The following is a 21,095-nucleotide window of genomic DNA, read 5'->3' as shown; positions in this document are numbered from 1 at the left end:
TTTTCATCTAATGCATAAAACAAAGCACAGTCAGCTCTCATTTTTGGCGGCGGTAGTTAGGCTCTACAAAGGCACAGTGAACAATGAATTTTCAAATGCTGAAACACTGCTCCTGGAGAAAGACTGGGTTAGGTTCTTGCGAGCCTCTGGTCCACGATATTTTTGTCAATAGATCAATATATAACCTTGTTTCATGTGTATTCCTGTTTAAAGAAACTTATTTCATATATATTGTTGACTTATTAACATTGCATTCACGGCCAACAGCACCATAACCCACACCTGAAGGAAGCTTATCTAACATGTGGTTTCTCTGTAAGGCATATCACAACCTTCTTGCCCTTAGGAACACCAGACAGCACTTCAGCACTATGCTTGGGGCTCTTCTAAATAAGAAAAGCACAGAAATATACAACACACTTGGCACTAAACAGACCACAGAAAGGACCCTTGTTTGTGTATGAGCTGAGACAAGAGGGCAGAGTGTCTCCTCATTCAACCTCAGCGGGCAACGTATGTCTTGGGCAACTCAAGTTTTTCACTGCCCTGCGCGTGTCCACAAATAACCACACAAGTGTGGTGGGTATTGATGTGGGTGTTACAAATCTATTTTAGCGAGACGGTGGATTCATAAATATGGAATCCGTGAATAATGAGGATCGACTGTAAGTGACTTTCCTCCACTCTCCCCCACCTGCCCCGAAAAGCCCCCACCTCGTGGGTAGATACACGATGATGCCTTAATATAAGACCATGCTCTTAAATGTATTATTCTTATTATCTAAATCTGTGTTCAGTTCAGTGCTTTTTGTTTTTTTTTTTTGTTTTTTTTTTTTTGCGGTACGCGGGCCTCTCACTGTTGTGGCCTCTCCCGTTGCGGAGCACAGGCCCCGGACATGCAGGCTCAGCGGCCATGGCTCACAGGCCCAGCTGCTCCACGGCACGTGGGATCTTCCCATACCGGGGCACGAACCCGTGTCCCTTGCATCGGCAGGCGGACTCTCAACCACTGCGCCACCAGGGAAGCCTCCATTTCAGTGCTTTGAAACTTGGCGTGGAACCAGAAGAGGTAGCCTAGCTCTCCGTACTTTATTTTTTTTTTTTAATTTTTCTTAATGTTTTTTAATTTTTATTTTTTAAATTTTTTAAGAGTGTAGAATATTTTTATTGAATAATAATGTATACCTTAATCATAGATTCCATAAAAATCCCAACACTTGAATGCTAAAATATCAGCTACAAAACGATCATTTGCTTACTTATATACATTTTATTCTTTTCTTCCTCCAAATTTTTAAATAAATTTTTATTTTATATTGGAGTATAGTTGATTAACAATGTTGCATTAGTTTCAGGTGTGTGGCAAAGTGATTCAGTTATACTTATACATGTGTCTATTCTTTTTCAAGTTCTTTTTTAAAACCCTATCTGCCCCGGTTATCACTGGCCCAGACCTGCGCTTCAAGGCTTCTGCTTTTCTTAAGACCCATCAAACCATGGCTCCTGCAGGTGCTGTCCTCTCGACTACAGGGTTCAGCCCTTTCTACTTCCTGTGGAGAACATTTCAACAGCACTTAGCACATTAAAGGTGGCTGATTTCTTATCACTGGGCCACAGTTTCCCCACATAATGTGGACTGAGGTGACAGTGGCAAGAAGTAAATGGTACCCCGGGGAGACAACATCTGGGGACAATTTCTGCCATTGCCCTACCATATAGGGGAACAAAATCAGGAAGATGCAAAAAGATAGCTTGGCTTACCATGCTCAAAGCCACACAGCCACCTCAATGCAAAGCAGCCCTGATAAAATTTGCCTGGGAATTTCCTTTGCAGGTCGAAGCTGAGAAAATTAAGTACCAGGACTTTGGTAAAAGGAAAAACTTCATCTGTGGGTTTGACTGATTTTCATAAGAAAGAGGAAAGAGCCCGGCCCAGAGGGAGAAGGGTTCTTCCTGGGTCAGTCAGGGACTGGCTGATTAGTTACAAGAAATGACCAGGCAAAGGGAGATGCAGATGATGCAGATCCACCCCAAACAGCACCTGCAGACAACTGCCCTCCATCAGTCTGCAAAGGGCCCTGGGCACTGCCTGACCCAGCCTGAGTTGGCCCCATGTCCACCCGGCCTCCTGAGTGACACCAGCTGGCCTCGTGCAGGGCTGTCCCCAGCCCCCCTGAGGCCTGCTGGGCCGGTCATACTGCTGTAGACCTGGTCTTCCGAGACGGAAACATAATTCGCGACTTCCGCGGAGTGGCCCCTGTTTTGCATTTGTGGTACGGCACAGTTTCTTAGGTACAGACACACACATTTCAGAAACAGAAAGTAAGTCTAAGGCTGGCAAGAACATGATGTTTCACTAATATTTAGAAAACAGGGGCTGTTCCAATACTTGAAAACATTACCCAAACCTTCGAAACTGAGTTTTTTTGCTTTGCCTTCAAAAACCCTGAAGGTGCTGAAAACGCATCAAGGAAAGACTGATGTATCTCAACCAACAACATCTGGATTTTCAGACTCCACAAGAGATGTTCAAGGACCTCTTTACTATGTCCACCTAATATTGCTCCCTCGACCTAATAAGCACAACTCACTGATACTACGCCTACATAAACGTTAACTCTTAACATAAACATTCACTCTCAACATATTTGGTTACAGATAAGCCACCAGCCCACCACAGTGAATTTAACTTTAAAATATGAATCATTTATTCATTCAGGATGTTTGTTGGGCATCTACTAAGTGCAAATCATTTTGTTGGGTGCCCTGTGGAATAGAAAGGGGACCTCCTGCCTCCAGACAGTGAGTAGGCATAAGAGGCTCATGGGTGGCGGGATCTGTTCCAGGGGCCCTGCTTCCATGCCCAGGATTGTGAAGATCCAGGGTCTCTACTGTCTATACCTCTTCTCACTGCCCAGTGTGACTGGCCAGGACCACTGCAGACGCAGCTTCTAGGCAGGAACTCACCATGCCCATGCCGTGCACTTCAGGCTCAGCCCTGGAAATGCGGGTCCTGACCCAGCTCAGGCCCGCAGGTAGAGAAGGCAAGTCTGGATTTTAAACGACTTCCTGGTGATTTTCAAGCACTCTCCTGTTTGAGAACCTCTGCCGTAATCCAATGTATCACTCCCCAAGTGGGACTGGCAGAGAGAAAAGGGAGCTGAGTATGTCTCCCTCCAGGATATAGGGAGGAAGGGAATCAGGAGATGGGCCGAAACTGGGCTGCCAGCTGCCACGGCAGCGAAGCGAACCAGGGAAGAAAATTAAAGTCCCCTATAGTGTGCCTGCTGAGCCCGGGGCAGGAAAACTCGGCTCCAACTCCATCAGGGAGGGAAAGTTACCCCTGCACTACTCTACCAGGGCACCAAGTCACAGGCATGCTCATCATGAGGCCGGATTTATGCACAAGGATGCGGTGATTAAAAATGAGCTATCCAAAAATGGGCAGAAGACCTAAATAGACATTTCTCCAAAGAAGATATACAGACTGCCAACAAACACATGAAAGAATTATCAACATCATTAATCATTAGAGAAATGCAAATCACAACTACAATGAGATATCATCTCACACCAGTCAGAATGGCCATCATCAAAGAATCTAGAAACAATAAATTCTGGAGAGGGTGTGGAGAAAAGGGAACACTCTTGCACTGCTGGTGGGAATGTGAATTGGTACAGCCACTATGGAGAACAGTATGGAGGTTCCTTAAAAAACTACAAATAGAACTACCATATGACCCAGCAATCCCACTACTGGGCATATACCCTGAGAAAAACCATAATTCAAAAAGAGTCATGTACCACAATGTTCATTGCAGCTCTATTTACAATAGCCCGGAGATGGAAGCAACCTAAGTGTCCATCATCAGATGAATGGATAAAGAAGATGTGGCACATATATACAATGGAATATTACTCAGCCATAAAAAGAAACAAAATTGAGTTATTTGTAGTGAGGTGGATGGACCTAGAGTCAGTTCGTCATACAGAGTGAAGTAAGTCAGAAAGAGAAAGGCAAATACCGTATGCTAACACATATATATGGAATCTAAGACAGAAAAAAAAATGTCATGAAGAACCTAGGGGTAAGATGGGAATAAAGACACAGACCTACTAGAGAATGGACTTGAGGACACAGGGAGGGGGAAGGGTAAGCTGGGACAAAGAGAGAGAGTGGCATGGACATATATACACTACCAAACGTAAAATAGATAGCTAGTGGGAAGTAGCCACATAGCACAGGGAGATCAGCTCGGTGCTTTGTGACCACCTAGAGGGGTGGGATAGGGAGAGTGGGAGGGAGGGAGATGCAAGAGGGAAGAGATATGGGAATATATGTATATGTATAACTGAGTTACTTTGTTATAAAGCAGAAACTAACACACCATTGTAAAGCAATTATACTCCAATAAAGATGTTAAAAAAAAAATGGGCTAGACTTAGTGAAGAATCAATGAGCACGGGATCCTATACAAGTTGTCACTGGGTGATGCCCTCTCATGCTCTCCTGAGCAGAAGAGGAGAAGTGTGGTTGCTGTCAGTGGGCTGAGGCCCAGGTTGCCCCGGAGTGGGTCCCAGGACATCCCCCCACCCCTCTGAGAACTTCACTCAGCCACTGTGTCCTGAAAGCCACCTTGTCACCCACTCTGCTTTGGGGAAAGGTAAAAACAACACACAAAGTCACAGACAAGAGAACTCACATTGAAAGTGGCTGAGAGCCCTCACTGGCATTCTCTTCCTATGGGCAAACCACACAGGGAATCTGAACAGGCAGCAAAATTACTGAGTTTCCCCTGGTCCTGATTCAGATGACTTTCCAAGACCCTTTCCCACTCAGAGAACAGAGCTCCTGGCAGGGCCGTGGTCATCTCACAGTGACTTGGCCTCTCCTGTCCCCTGTGGTGGTACCTGGAGAAAGTTTTTAGCTTCCAGGCACTATTTTACTTTCCTGTCCCCCCACCTCATTCACACAATATTTACAGGGACCCTGCAGCTGCTAGAAAAACCATACCACCTGATTTAAATGAAACACGCCTTTAAATCCTTTAAATGAAAGGATTACATCATCTACAGAAAGTTTTACTTTCTGTAGATAATTTTTACATTAAAAATAGCCATCACTTTTTTTCTAGTCAGTGAAAGAATAATGTGAGTGACTCATGATGGCAAAATATTATAGAAGCTTATGATCGTATTCTTAGATTTCATAAACCTGTGACATATATATACCCAATGCTTAAACAAGTGGCAAAAGGTTCTATGAGGGAGAGAGAGATGATCTGACCACACAATAACTGCAGGCAAGGAGTAGGATGGCAAAGACCTGAGCCCCGGCTCTTCTGGGCATGCGGTCAGTGGGAGAAGGCTGGCTGTACAGGGAAGAGTACACACAACACATGAGCACAGACATGAACTCACTGAAGCACGAGTGTGGTATCCTTCCTGTGCGCAGCCACAGAGGGTAGAACTCTGAGGTCACCCTTCTGGATTTATTTGATTCAGACACATCTGACCCACCTTCCTTTTCTGGATTCAAGCGTAGGTCTGCAATCAGAAGCCCAGGACAGCATGGAGTATGGGATGGAAAAGAGCCCAAGATGGAGAGATGTATTTAAAGGGAGAACAGCAGAAATGGAGAGAAAGCAGAAGACAAGCCTTACCAGCTGGAATACTTCCTGTCCACACTGTGTCTGCAATTAGGGAAGTGGGCCTTCTCCTCCCAAATCGGCAAACCAACCAGAAAGCAGAAGTGCAGTTCCCCACGCAACCAGCCTCCTTCACTTGCGGGTACAAAAGAACACCCCAGGGACATGGAACCCAACAGAACAGATCGCACCAATGGCTGATGCTGTTACGCTGAGCCAGCCAGGAAATGCACTCTCCCAAGAGTTCTTGCTAAGCAAACATTGTCCTGAAGTGCTAGGTGGGGTATACCAAAATCATCTTGGTTATTTTATATTTTTAAAAGCCCTAGGACATTGTAAGTTCAAATTCCACCTGAACGGTGGATCGAATAGGAGAGGAATCCTAGGAAAGGCCTTCTCAGAGAACTCAGGATACTGATTCATGGCTGGAGACTGGAGAGGTAAGCAGGTCATTATGGCAGGAAGGCCAAAGTGTAGGGTCAGAGTACATGTGCCAGCCCTCCCCGACTCTGCTCCCAGGACTCCTGGCAGACAGCCGCTCATGGTACCAGCAGGAGACACAACTCCACAGAGGACCTCTGGTGAGGTCCTTCAAGCTGAGTCAGGAGGTGCTTTCCAAGCATCTCCTAAACATCCACACCCTCTGCAGGAAGAATGATTTTGAATTTCTCACTCCAGGCTGCGTCATCCCCCACGCTTGGAAAAAGAGCTGGGAAGAGCCTAGTCAGTCTTCTCTCTGAAAAGGTGAGGAAACATCCGTGAAAGGCAAGATGGAGAGACACCCTCTCCAGACACCTGAAGCTGGAAGGAGCTCGGTGGGTGGTTTACAGGGGTGAGGCCAGGAGACTCCCAAGGATGTGTTCAGAAAAGTAACAGTAGCCAACCTGCCCCTGAAGCCAGCAAAAATGACAGCTCAATGCAAAAAGCATTATCATTTTACAGGTGATAAACCCAAGCCACAAAGAGGTTTATGCCAACCAGGATGACTGTGAGAAGGACGATGACGAAGATGACAAGGATGACAAGCAGAAGCAGCTCCCTCGTAGGGCATTGGCTGACCTGCATAACATCCCTAAGGGTAGCGGCTACTGTCACCCCCAATTCACAGACTTGGACATTGGGCTCAAAAAGGTCAGTTACTTTCCAAAAAACACACAGGTAATAGTGGGAGACCAATGTTGGAAGCCAGCCCTTCTCTTAGCTACTGCCTTTAGAGACCCTCAGGTGGATGTGAAAAGGCGCCTCTATCAGCACATCCAAATGCAAGTTCAGAACTTTTGCAACATCAGCATCACCAGGAACTTGCAGGAACTTTGGCTCAAGGACTCCATCCATGTAATGGCTACAGACGAAAACCTAAGTCCTCTCAGATAGTGCTGTCCTCCGAATTTCTGAAAGTAGTGCATCACCAATTCCACGAATCTTATCTTGCAGTCTTCCAAACACGTCCTCTCTTCAAACAAAACCTGATCACACCACTTCTCTGCTGAAGATCCACCACTGTCCACTCTCTGATCTCAGGATAAACGTGCCCCTGTCCCCCAGCATCCACATCAGCTTCCCTCAGATCTCACTCCCACTGGGCTTTCTCTGTACAGCATCCTCGGATGCTCTCAGACCATCCAGCTCCCCTCAAGGTACCATGTGCCTTTGTTTTGCAATACTGACCACTGTTCTGACTAAATTTTAATTTACCTTTACTTAGACGTGTCTGATTATTTGATGAATTCCTGTCTACCTGAGGAGGGCCGAGATTATATCTATTCATCTCTCTCTCTTACTTTTTAAATAAACTTTTAATTTTAGAATGTATTTAGATTTACAGAAAAGTTGCAAAGATAGTACAGAGAGCTTTCATGTACCCAACGTCCAGCTTCCCCTATTATTAACATCTTACATGATTATGGTACATGTCTCACAACTAATGAACCAATAGTGACAAATTATTATTAATTAAAGCCCATACTTTATTACTTTCTTTGCATTTCCTTATTTTTTACCTAATGTATTTTTTTTTTCTGTTCCAGGACCCTAGCCAAGATACCATATTATATTTAGTTGTTATACCTCCTTAGGCACCTGTTGGCCATGACATGTTCTCAGACTTTCCTTGTTTTTGATAACCTTGACAGTTTCGAGGAGTACTGGTCAAGTAGTTTGTAGAATGTGCTTCAATTGGCATTTGTCTGATGTTTTTCTCATGGTTAGACTGGGGGTTATGTGTTTTGGGGAGGAAGAACACAGAGGTAAAGTTCCCTTCTCCTTAGACCTTACCAGGGTGCGTGCTGTCAACATGACTTATCACCACTGATGTTAATCTTTGATCCTGGGCAAATGGGGTTTGTCAGGTTTCTCCACTCTAACGTTGCTCTCCCATCCCATCCCCTTTCCATACCACCCTCTTTGGAAGGAAGAAACTCTGCACAGCCCACACTTAAGGAGAGGCACTTATAGATCACCATAACAAATATTTATACAATAATGAAAAAGTTTGAAATATGGTGAGAATTACCAAAATGTGGTGCGGAGACATGAAGTGAGCAAATGCTGTTGAAAAATGGCACTGGTAGAGTTTTTTGACACAGCGTTGTGACAAACTTTCAATCTGTAAAAAACACAAAACCTGTGAAGCACAATAAAGGTAAGTGCAATAAAACGAGCTATGCCTGTATTTTTCCATTGTTGGACTGAATATCTTATAAGTATCAAGGAGATCAAGTTGATTGACAGTGCTGCTCAGGTCATCTACATCCGTACTGATTCTCTATCTACTTCATATATCAATTACTGACAGAGGGTGATGGAAATCTCCAGTTGTAATAGTGGATTTGTCTATTCTCCTTTCGGTTTTATCAGTGTTTGCCTTTTTTATTTTGATGCTCTTTTGTTATGTGCACGCAAGTTTAAGATTGTTCTGTCTCCTTAGATAGCTGATCCCTTTATCATTATGTAACATACCTCCTTATCCCTGATAATCTTCCATTTTCTGAAGTCTGCTTTGTCTAAAATTCATATAGCTACTCCAGCATCCTTTTGATTAGTGTTAGCATGGACTATCTTCCTCCATCCCTTTACTTTTACTTTATATGGGCTTTAACATTTAAAGTGGGTTTCTTGTAGACAGTATTCAGTTGGGTCTTGGTTTTTGATCCACTCTGACAATCTCTGTGCTTTAATTTGTGTGCTTAGACCATTTGCATTTAAAGTGATTACTGACTTAATTGGATTAATATCTACAATGTTTGTATCTGTTTTTTTTTTTAATTCACTGCATTTGTTCTTTTTTCTCCTCTGTTTCTGCTTTCTCTGGTTTTAATCAAGCATTTTATATGATTCCATTGTATATCTTCCCAGCATATCTTTTAAAAATTTTTAGTGGTTGTCTTGTAGTTTACAATATATCAATACATTTTAAAATTTAAATTCCATTTTCAAATAATACTATACTGTTTCATATATACAGGTACCCCGTAACACAGTATTCCCAATTCCTCCATCCTGTCTTTAAGACAATACTGTCATTCATTTCATGTATCCATATGCTATAATCATCCAATACACAGTTACTTCTATTGCTTTAAACAGTTAACTTTTTGACCAATTAAGATTATGAAAAACAAAATATCTTATTTTACCTTTATTTTTCTCTTCTTTATAATGCTCTTCCTTTATTCAGAGAGATCCAAGTTTCAGACCTATATCACTTTCCTTCCACTAAAGAACTTCTTTTAGTATTTTTTGTAGGGCCAGTCAGCCAGTGGTGAATTTTCTGTTTTTGTTTGAGAAAGTCTTTATTTCTCTTTCACTTTTGAAGGGTAAATTTATCTGGATATAAGATTCTAGGTTGTTGCTTTTATTTTTTTCCTGTCAACACTTCATATCTTTTACTACTCCAATTCTTGTTTGCATTGTTTTTGATGAGAAGTCTGCTATAATTCTTATCCTTATTCCTCTGTAGGTAAGAGTTTTGTTTTTGTTTTTTTCATCTGGACTCTCCTAAAACTGTGTCTTTTGTATTTGAAATAATCAATCCCCCACCAACCTCATTTACATGCCAAGCCACTATTCCCCTGCCCCAATCATCCCAAGGTCAGGTACCAGGCAACTAGGGACAGCCCCTACACACCATGGCCCACTGAAATCATTCAGACTAGCCAATCCCAAGCCTACTTACCCTACCTCACCTGTTCTTTCCCACAGAAACCACAACAAAGGCTCTTGTCCACATTTTCCCCTCTCCCTCTGCCTCCTGACCAAACCTGGTGATTCCCCATGTTGCCCGGCATGGTATGCTGCGCCTGCTATTTCTAGAGATATGTGAATATAAAAACTTCTATCTTCACGACAGTTATTTCTGTGTCTTTGTGTCTTACCATACCTCAGTAGAACATAACCCAGGTACCCTTAAAACAAGGTTTCTACAGGTAAAGCCCGAGAAAGTGGAGATGCTTCTGAGACTGTGACCTATTGGAGTTTCTCTCTCTCAAACTAGTCCACACTTGGCCTCACCAAAGTGACCATTTAAGGGTTCCTGTCTGGTTAGGGCTCCAGCAGCATCAGGCCAGGTAAGCAGGTTTTGGTGTTTCTAAATACACCTGTCTCTTCCAGACTTCTAGGTGACAATCTTCCCTAAGACTTCAGTTCTCTCATAGTCTAAGAAGAATCACTGAATCACAATTAGTCCAGATTTTTTCTTATTCTAAGAATAAAAGTGAGAACACCTATTTTAAGTTCTTTATTTGTTGAAGCTGAAACTGGAAGATGGTGTCTCTTTTCTTTCACCCTTACCTGGTATTTATCCTATTAGAGATGGCCCACAAACATTTGTCAGATGAATGAATAAATGAATGAGTAATTAGATGTGATTACTCTATAACAGATGGTCCATAAGCATTTGTCAGAAGAAAGAATGAATGAATGATCCAGATGTGATTACTCCATAATCGATGGTCCATAACCACATCATACCTATGAATTTATGAATGAATGAAAGAATGATTCAGACGTGATTTTCTGGTCCATAAACATTTGTCAAATGAATAATGAATGAGTGAGTGAGTGAGATGTGATTGTAGTTTTATCAAGACAGGCGTCCCAACTGCTCATCTCAAATCTAAGGCAGCCCACAGGTGCTCCGGGGTCCTGAGTCCACTCCACACTATTTCACTCCAAATCACTAGAGAGCCCAACATCCTCTGACACACAGTGTACACTCTTTCCATATTTTCTCCTCAGGAGCTCTGAGACAGTAGTAAACTACTTTTGCCTCAAATGATTAGGTCTCTGCTTTTTCATGCAGGTCTGGAATGCAGAAGGAAAAAAAATATTTGTTTTTCACACTCCCCCAAATACAATATATTTAGAAAACCTTGATATGCCCCATTTAGATATTGACCAGTGTTATTTTCTACCTGGCTAATTAATAAACCATAATCTTGTCCCAAATTACAGAGAAGTTGTGGGCCTTATTGTCTTAATTCCCTTCTTTTTCCCTCTGCACAACCTTTAACAATATTTGAGGTCTACACCAAGAAAACTACAATAACTCTGCAAAATTAAGGGCCTTGTGTTTTGACAGCAATGTTCACTTTTCACTTTCACCTGAAGAGCAAGGTCAAGCAGCATTTTCTGTGCCTTATTTCAGGCAGAACCCTCTTGTAGAGTCACAGAAAGCCTTGCATACATGGGGTGGAGAGGTGGTCTGTGACAGGCTCATGAGTCCCAGCTTAAGACAAGAGTCCCTGGGTCCAAACACTGGACCTGTTGCAGCTGAGCCTCAGCTTCCCTCACTTGCAAGACGAGAATCTTGGTGAAACCCACCTCCAAGAGCAGTGTGGGGATTCCATTGCCAACCTGCGTGAAGTGCTCACAGCATGTAGCCTGGCACCTGGTATATGCCCCGGGTTGGCCATGAGGATAAGTGTCCTAGTGGCAGGCAGGGTGACGACTAAGTGCACACCCTCACTATTGGAAATGACCTCCTTACGTAGATTTTCTTATCCAATCACTCCCAGGATGGTGTGTTCACACATTCCTCTTCACCTGTCTCTGTGGTTCTGCAGCTAGGGTGATGCCATAATTACAAATGTCACCTAATGCTAATTGTGTTAGGGGGGATATCATGCCTTTTTTCAGAAAGGAACATCAAAGTGTTTAGAGGTGAAATTTTATAATATCTGTAGTTTACTTGGAATGCACTTCAGAAAAAAAAATATGGAAAAATATTACCACAACTAAGTCATGAGTATACACATGATCATTACACTCTTTTCTCCATGTGTCTGCATATGAGAAAATATTCATGATAAAAATGTAAGCTTTTTTTCATGCAAAAAGATTAAAAAATGAGCATAAAACTTACGTTCCATAATATGGGCTTTAAAGACAAATTTGAAGCCTGTCCCCATCAGCCACCACTCTGACTACACGAGGGCCCATGATTATGTTCAGGCACATCAACTGCAGCCCTGGGCAATGATGATCAGCAAAGACGCTCTGTATTTTACGGATCTTAGTGGAAAAAGTGGGAATGACCACACACCCTAGACACAAACACACTCCTAGCACATAAAGTGATAGAGAGGATCAAGAATAAGGTGCAAGAAACTTTGAAAACATAGAGCCTTAAACAAAAAACATTCTCTATTATGACGTCATTGAAAGTATTTTGTTCCCAGAAACCTCCAACTGCTAAAATGACCAACATTTTATCCTCCAAGGAGCATATGACCTTTATCACAAGAATTGCTTGGGTTCAACATCTCCCACCTAAAGAACAGGCTCTGCCCCACCAGAGGATGCCCTTCTCCCATTGGCTATGTGGTGCCCACCTATTTAGGCAACACCACTTTTGCTCGTGCTAATTAGCATTTAATTTTATAAATTGCATCTGGACTGGAGGAACTATAAATATCTAATAAAAACCAAAGGTTTGGCCTGTTTCCAGTGGGACCTTTAGGCTGTCTTGAGTGTTGTTCAAAGAGATAGCTGGCTTCCTGGGCATGCTCCGGGTGTGGACCTGGCTCTTTACACCTGAGCTGTATGATGCAGTAAAGACCCCACTGGAGGGAAATGCCTGCCGTCGCCCTGCTGCACAGAGCAGTTTCTGCCTGACAACCTTCTGAGTCAGCCAGTGCCAATATGACCTGTGATGACCTAGGGGTCTGAATACTGGGAGCCACGAGGACTTTCTGGTGTGTGTGTTTTACAGCATTTCATCACGAGCCTCCAACTGTGCAGCTGGGAGGGAACTTGCCATAAAATCAGTCCCTGGTTATGAGAAAGATATTTACTTAAAAATACTGCTATGAAAAACTATTCTTTCATAAGAAAACACTCGTGTGAGAATCAGACTCTTGTTTTGAGAACTCACTAGGGTTGTTACCAAATTTAAACAAAAATCATGTTGATGAAATGTCAGGACTTTTAATCCTGATGATTGTGATCTGACCTCTGGACCTGTTCACCGATGTCCTCCTGGTACCAGAACAGTGCCAGGCACACAGTAGAAGCTCAAGAAGAACCTGCTAATTTAATTAACTAATACAAAATGCAAGGCAAAGAGATTTTCACTGGATTTTAAAATAGTTCTTTTCTTTCAAAGATATGTCTCATAAAAACAGTCACATCTAACTGGGTGTTAAAAATCATTTCCCTGATTTGTACCAAAAAAGTAATAAAATACAGTCATTTCTCATTATTTGTGATAATTATGTTTTATAATGTTGCCACAAACACTGAATTAGCAAATATTGAACCCTTGCTCCTAAGGGAAATACACAGCTATGTTCCAAAGAGCCTAAGGTCACATTTTTGTCAACCAATCAATACATAACCTTGTTTTATGTGTGCTTCTGTTTAAAGATACCTTATTTAATATATACTGTTGATTCATTACCACTGAACTCACAGCAAAAGCTCCATAATTCATGCCTAAATGAAGCTTATCTAACACATGTATTTTACCCATAAGGTACAACACAGCCTTCCTGTGCTTAGGACACCAGACAGCACTTCAGCACTGTGCCATTTTTTTTTTTAATTAATTAATTAATTTTTTTTTGCAGTACGCGGGCCTCTCACTGTTGTGGTCTCTCCCGTTGCGGAGCACAGGCTCCGGACGCGCAGGCTCTGCGGCCGTGGCTCACGGGCCCAGCCACTCTGCGGCATGTGGGATCTTCCCGGACCGGGGCACGAACCCGTGTCCCCTGCATCGGCAGGGGGACTCTCAACCACTGCGCCACCAGGGAATCCCCAGCACTGTGCCATTTTAAACAGCAAAATCACCAACAAAAAGCACAAAAATTAAAATGTACCACTCAATTGACCCCCAAAATGACACTGTTTATAGGATGAGCTGAAGCTAGAAGGCAGAGCTTCACCTTGTTCAGCCTCAGCTAGGAACACGCATGTAGGGTGACTCAAGTAGTTTGCTGCTCTGCACATGTCCACAAAGGACTACAAAAGCACCATGGGTACTGATTTGGGGGTTACAAATAAATTTTGGTGAGTAGGTGAATTTGCAAATATGGAACCTGCAGAATGCTAAATATAAGTCTTAGATTCATTCTTTATCCATTTTGAGTGACTTCTAGAATATTCACAAGGGGCCTCAATGGTCACAAGCTAGATGAAAAAGTATGAGTTACTGTAAAAATCAACACAAGGGTAAAGGGATACTAACATTTGAAAATTTCACATCTCAATTCATCTCAGCTTCTGATAACCACCTTTCCCTTTCTTTGCTTCGCTCTCTAACAAGATGTTTCTTGGCACTCTCAAAAATGTAGGCTTTATTTACATTTACTAAAAATCAGTCCATTGCATAAGAAAAATCCGTCTGGTTTACTATCATACGTGTTGATATTTGCTGTAGATGAGCCGCACAGCTAACACGGCAAAATCAATGCCTCGTACACGAGGCAATGCAGCAAAGTAAATAAAAGAATAAACAGACTTTGTACCTAGAGGGGCCTGCTGCTCACCAGCTCTCCAGCCTTGAGCAAGTTACTCTCCATAAAAAGGGTTCTACTTTATTTGGGATGTTCTTTCTTTAGAAGAAATAAAGGCAAAAATGGTAAACTGGCAGTGTTTGTTAATTATGAGTGTTATTGCTCTTTTCTGAACTTTTTAAATGGTTATTGTGAAGAATAAATGAGGTTACGTCTGATTAAGTCCTGGTGCTGGGCCTGCTCTTTCTTTCAACTTGACTGTAAACACCTTGAGTGCAGAGAAGGATATTGGTTACAGCTGTAGCCTCAACACCTGCCACCATCCCTGGCTCATGGAAGGTGGCCAGTGAATCAACGTAATGAACAGATCAAGAAACCAGCCAATAAAACGGCCCCAGTTGGCCAGGTAGATCAGAGAGGCTGGCAGAAGCAAAGAGTGCCACGTGAACTTTTGTGGTCATTCTGAAGTTTTCTGTTTGTTTGTTCTTAACTGTTCCTGTAGAAACTTAGTTGTTTGACAAAAATGCCAAACACGCTAAAGTTGTCCTGTATGATGAATGTCAAAATATCAGATAGCCTGGATGTTGACCGAGTAAAGATGTCACAACCCCCTTCTCTCTAAAATCACCCCCCAAAAAGAACAAGAAAGAGAAATGTCATGGAAGTAGTAGACCGCTCTCACCCGGAGCAACAACCCAAGAGGAACAACAAAATGCAGCAAAGGCTTGTCCTGGGAGCATGAAGACTTTTAGGGAAGATGGTCAAGGAAGCGGAGGTGCTGCTGCAGACCTCAAAGCCTGCAGATGTGTAGCTTCTATAGAGCAGGAGGAAGCCAGCCACCGCCCAGGGGTGGAGAGGAGATTCTGAATGGCTAGCAGCCTCCATGGGAAGAAGTAAAGGTTTAAGCAATTCTTCCTTCCTTTTCTTTTTCTTTCTTTCTTTCTTTCTTTTCTTTCTTTCTTTCTTTTTCTTTCTTTCCTTTCTTTCTTTCTTTCCTTCTTTCCTTCTTTCTTTCTTTCTTTCTTTCTTTTCTTTCATTTCCTTCCTTCCTTCCTTCCTTTCCTTTCTTTCTCTTTCTTTTTCTTTCTTTCTCTCCCCTCCACTCTCTCTCTCTCTCTCTCTCACACACTCTCTCTCACACACACACACACACACACACACACACACAGCATTACTTAAAATGAGGAAGATATTCTGTTAGGCTAGAACACATGCTGGGCCGCTCCCTGACATGATTCATTTCCAAGATGAGGAACCTACCCTGGATCTGTACAATTACACTAAAAGAATAAAAGGAGAGAAGCAACAAGAGAAACAAATAGCACACAAAGAACATTGGCCAGAAAATCTTCCCAAGGGGCAGATGAAATCACAACCACACATATAGCCATGGAATCAAAGGACTTCACAGAAGAGTCACTGTTAAAAACAGTAGCTCTAAATGGAGACATGAAAGGCAGGGGATGAGACGGGAAGGCAAGAAAAGTCATGGGAAATAAGCTGGAGATCAGAGGAAAATGCAGGAAAGAAATGATGGCTATTATTTCAAACAGCAAAAAGAGAGCAGACATTAACACTGTGAAGAAGGTGGTGGACAGGATGGAGTAGCCTGAGAAAAATGAAATGAAGATGAACAAAGAGTGAAAGAATTCAACAGAAAAGGACTAGAAGGACAAAGGAGATCTAAAATATGCAAGATGGACGTTCCTGAAGTAGAGAATTTAAATAAAGGAGTGGAAGAGATGTTTAGAGTCATAAAGTAAATTTCCAGAAATAAAAGAGGACTTTTCTCCTGGATTCTCTTATCCAGGATCCTATAAAGGGAAGGAAAGTACTGGGCTTCAGACTTCTCCTGGGCCATGTTCCCAGCCAGCATAGAGAGGGCTGAGGTCCCCAGAGGAGGCAAGAGTGTCCAGCCCAGAGACAAAAGGTCCAGCTGGGCTAAGGGCTGGCTACAAGCAGCACAACTTCAGGACATGGACTAAGAGGATTGTGAAAAGTAGCAAGGCTTTAACGCTTCTGCCAAGAGTCCAAAGGCCAAGCAGGCCCATTACACCTCCAAGATGGCTTCAAAATCACTCCAGATGCTTCTTATCTGTGCAGACTCGGGGCCCACAGCAGCCTAGGGTGTCTAAGTCTGAGGGCCTGGGCTGCTGCCCCAGGTGTTGGGTATGCACATAAAATCAAAGAAGAGTGCTTTCAACAGCAAGTTCAAGAGCAAAGCTCTAGGCCAGAGCAGTGATTCTCTACCCTGGCTGCAGGTGACAACCACCAGGGTACTTGAAGTACTGGTGAGAGGGTCCTAGCCCAAACTAACTCAGAACCTCCAGGGCTGGGGCCCCGACAGCACTAATTTTTTTTTTTTTTTTTTTTTTAAGTTCTCTGGGTGATTCTCATGAGCAGCCAGGACTGAGAATCACTGCTCTAGAATTACTGCCTCTGTATGGAAGGTTCAAAACTGATCCAAACAGAGCTGACCACTGAAGTGAGCAGCGGCACGGGTTATGGAATGGAGGAAGATGGGCAGAGTAAAAAATTCAAAGTTTTACATAGAATTCTAAAGGAGAAACAGGAAAGGCATCATTCAGGAAACCACTTTCAGTTCAATAAAACCTCCTCACACACACTGATTTTGAGACGTACTTATTTTGCTAACACAGTAATTCAGGTAAAAGAATCTTGCCCGTGCTCGCCTCGCCCATCACGCATGCGTATTGGCCGGGGCATGAAGTCAGCTTGGGAATAGCATACGTATTGCTCCACTTCCTGATGTCGGGCTGAATCATGAAAGGAAGTTCTATAATTCGCAAACCCTTCCAACCGCTTCTCTTGTGGTGTTTTATCTCTCCTGAAACTGAGCAGCACAGGAATTCCAGAGACAGGCAAATGGCACATCTCTCCCCCGCCACCCAGGATGAGAATGAGGCAGAGATGGAGCCTAGTGGACGGGGCAGGCGCCCAGGTGGAGTGGGTCTCCCTGCCTGCGGTGGGCCCCTCCACCTGTCCCCTCCCCATTGCAGGCTCCTCGGGTGCTGCCTCTCACAGGATGACCTGCGTCTCAGCCCACCTCACCCCTGCCACTGCCCTCGGAGTTCTCAAATGCACATTCCAGAAATGAGTCTTGTTTTCTTGTATTTGCAAGAACAGAACATGGTCACGTGGTAAGCACTGCATTTTCCTCATTTTGTCTTGACGAGGAGCACACTCTCTCTTCAAATCTTCATTTTAAAGTGGACAGAACCTTGGATTCCAAATATTTTGAGAAAATGACATTGGATTTTTTTTTTTTTTTTTTACTGCACAGAAATTAGTCAGTACTAAAGTTCTTTCCATTACCTGTAAATCCTCTTGAACAAAAAACTAGTTTATTCTTTCAGAAACTATACTGAATCAAAGGGTGCTTAACCGCAGCCTAGTATTCTCCAAGGCTGGGTTCCCACTAGACCGCTCCAAGAAAACAACTGGGAACCATTTCCCTTCCTATGTTACTCATTAGTAAGTAACCTCTCACTTACCCAGACTGCCATGGTTTGTTTGCATGTGCGTGTGCACACACGTGTAGGTGTGTGCTGTGTATCTGTGTTGGTGGAAGCTGTTGTGGTGAGTAGGAGACTGTCACTGTGTTGAGGATGAAAGAGCCAGGCCAGATCCTGTGGACAAGACTTGGGGTCTCATCTGAAGGATGTGGGCATTCTGATGCCACCACCACCTTCCAGGGTCAGAGCCTCTTAAGGAAATGGGAGACAACCGGGGTCCACACATGGAAAAGTGTAATGATGCATCGTCCACACGCAGTGGTACCAAGGGCTAGGAAACGTGGGAGGGGGTAGAAGCTTGTGTCTCCTGACTCCCCAGGAAGAATCGCGTGGGGCTCAGGTGTAACACAGAGTAGTTAATCTGTCCCCAAAACCGTACTGCAATGATGGAGATGTTTGTTCTACTTTGTCCCACACAGAGCCACCAGCCACATGTGGCTAGCGGCCCCTGAAATGTGGCCATTGTGACTGAGAACTGATTTTTACATTTTATTTCAGTTTAAGTATTTGAAATGTAAATGGCCACATGTGGCTGGTGGCAATGTTCTGAACAGCACAGTTCTAGGTCCTTGCCAGGGAAGCTGGAGAGAGGCCATCTGTCCTCACCTGGGCTAGGTGTCCGAGGTGGAGCAGCAGGCAGCACCTCCCTGGGACCAAAGTGATGGGATTGCAGGTCGACAAAGGGAATATTATAAATTCACCCTGAGGAACAAGCTGTATGGTCCAGACACTTCTCCCTTCCAGATGTTTCTCCTACTTGGGCCAAGCTTGGGGCTGTAGGTTTTCTTTCTATTAACGAGAGACACATTTTACTCCAAATATCTAGCTTACTGTATCCAAATCCTATGTGACATATTGAAATGTAAGGAGGGGACTTTAAGAGCACCTACACATGCACAGTGGGCCCCATGCTGGGAGCACAGAGCTCACAAAAATGTCCACAGCATGGTCTCCAAACGGATGTTGTAAAAATATATGACAAGGGCCAAAATAACGTTACACAGCATTTTAGCACTTCAGGTGAGAGTGCTGCCAGGAACCCCTGAGCAAGGTATCCTTGTCCAATCACTGGGGACAGGAGAGCACGCTCCCTAAGGGCTGCCTGTTAAAACCCAGGAGGGTTCCCAGGTGTACTGCCAGGGAATAGACACTCATTTGCTTCAGAGTCAAATGACACTTGGGCCAGAGCCACTCTTTCTGTGACCTTCCCATAAAGTCTTCTAATATTGTTTTGTCCCCAGAAGACCCCCTTTTCAATCCCCAGGTAACCAGAGGCTACGTAGCTCCTTGACTTCCTGTACCCAAATACGACTGCTCTGCAGGGCACCTCTTTGCAAGCCATTCTGATGGGCACTCTGCACAGTGGGTCTCTGGGTGCCACAACCACCCAGGGGCAGGTCTTTCTGGCCTAGTTTTGAAGATGAGGTGGCCAGAGCTGAAGGAGTTTCAAGGAAGGATGAATTGAGACAGGCTGGGACCCGGGACCTGGGACCCGACACCTGGGACCCTTTGCTGCAATGTTCACACCTGGACAAACGTCTCCTCCAGGAACAAAATACAAAGAAACTATAAGAGACTAAAAATAACCATGTGCATGTACAGTTGGGGCAAATTATGGACAAGAAGGTACAAAAAAGACCAAAGAAGCCCCAACTGCCACTTCTGAAGAGCCAGGAGCAAAAGCAGGGAATGGGGAGCAAAAGCAGGGTACTGCGCATGCCCCCTGCACTCAGCACCACCAAAGGGGTGGGCAGACCACCTAAGTCACCCCTCTGGCCTAACCCCCCGGACCTACCCCTACCGTCACCCCATATAAGGAAACAGCTCACCCCCCCACCTCAGGGAGCAAGCAAGGGAACCTGTTAACTTGTTCCCGCTCCCCCTTGCTGCAGCAGGGGCCCCAATAAAGCCTTGCCTGAATTTCTTGTCTGGCCTCTGATCAATTTCTTTTGCTTAAGGAGGCCAAGAATCCTGGTGAGTAACAGCATCAGAGGTGTGTGCCTGGTCTGCTTCCGCCACCCACACTGCCCCCAGAGGGGCTTTCAGAACTGGATGTTTATGGGTTACAGTCCTAGAAGTTTTATTACAAAATATAGATGTGGGTGCCCTTGGTGAGCCCCAGGGTCTCCCCATGTGAGTGCTGCATGGTGCTCCCACGTGTGTGCTTGGACGGACAGGGTCAGTACCGGGAGGCCCAGCCACAGACTGTCCCCAAATGGCCCATAGCGGGAGCGGCCCCTCTGTCACCATCTGCTGCAGGCTTCGAGGCCCAGAAGTCACAGACACCAAGAAACCCAGGCCCTGGCTCTCCACCCACAGCGAGACTGTTCATTCACGTCCTTCTCTTGAGAAAAACCATCTCACATGAAACAGGCAGATGACAGAAGATAAGTACAGTGGACTTGGAGTCACACTAAGAACTAATCTGAGAGATGGAAATCATTCAGTTTATCTTGGGTAGAAAATGTTACTGGTGGCTTTTCTATCAGACCAGTGCGCACATTCTTTCTCTGAGAATTGTTTCAACGCGCTCACCTCCCACAAGTCTCACAGCAGTGTGCTGAGAACACGCTGACATCCTCCCTCAAATGCCTGCCTCTGTAACTGCCACAGGCCTCCAGACTTTATGAATCCACGTTCCCAAGGAATGGAGTGTTTGCATCATAGAAACATGTGAGTTCTCTCTCTCAATCATTCTCCTTCTCTCAGTCTCTCTCTCTCTCCCTCTCTCTCTCTCTCTTTCTCTCTCTCTCTCTCTCTCTCTCTCTCACACACACACACACACACACACACACACACACACACACAAAGTGGGGATGCACCAGCTAATATGCCCAAAGTCTCTACAGTCAAAGGCACACACAGCTGCCACTATACCCAGTGTACCAATATATTCAAATTTGGTGGAAATTGCATTAGGCTTGAAGGATGTGCCTGTGTGCTATACAATCCCATTAACT

The 21,095-nt window shown here is 44.1% G+C and overlaps 1 protein-coding gene across 3 annotated transcripts in view; it reads right to left on the bottom strand.

Annotated features, from left to right (window-relative positions):
- SYK (spleen associated tyrosine kinase) overlaps positions 1 to 21,095 on the bottom strand; it is a 96,442-nt gene that overhangs the window by 64,096 nt on the left and 11,251 nt on the right. The window contains exon 1 of one of the 3 annotated variants that reach the window (XM_060301218.2): positions 8,161 to 8,250. The exons of the other annotated variants lie outside the window; for them this stretch is intronic. The gene's annotated coding sequence lies outside the window, so the exon portion shown is untranslated. Of the gene's footprint in view, positions 1 to 8,160; positions 8,251 to 21,095 lie in introns of those variants that run through there. 3 annotated transcript variants of the gene reach the window in all.

This window comes from Globicephala melas, chromosome 6, assembly GCF_963455315.2.
Source record: "Globicephala melas chromosome 6, mGloMel1.2, whole genome shotgun sequence".
NCBI classification, from domain to species: Eukaryota; Metazoa; Chordata; class Mammalia; order Artiodactyla; family Delphinidae; genus Globicephala; species Globicephala melas.
This window is presented reverse-complemented; position numbering and strand designations above follow the sequence as displayed.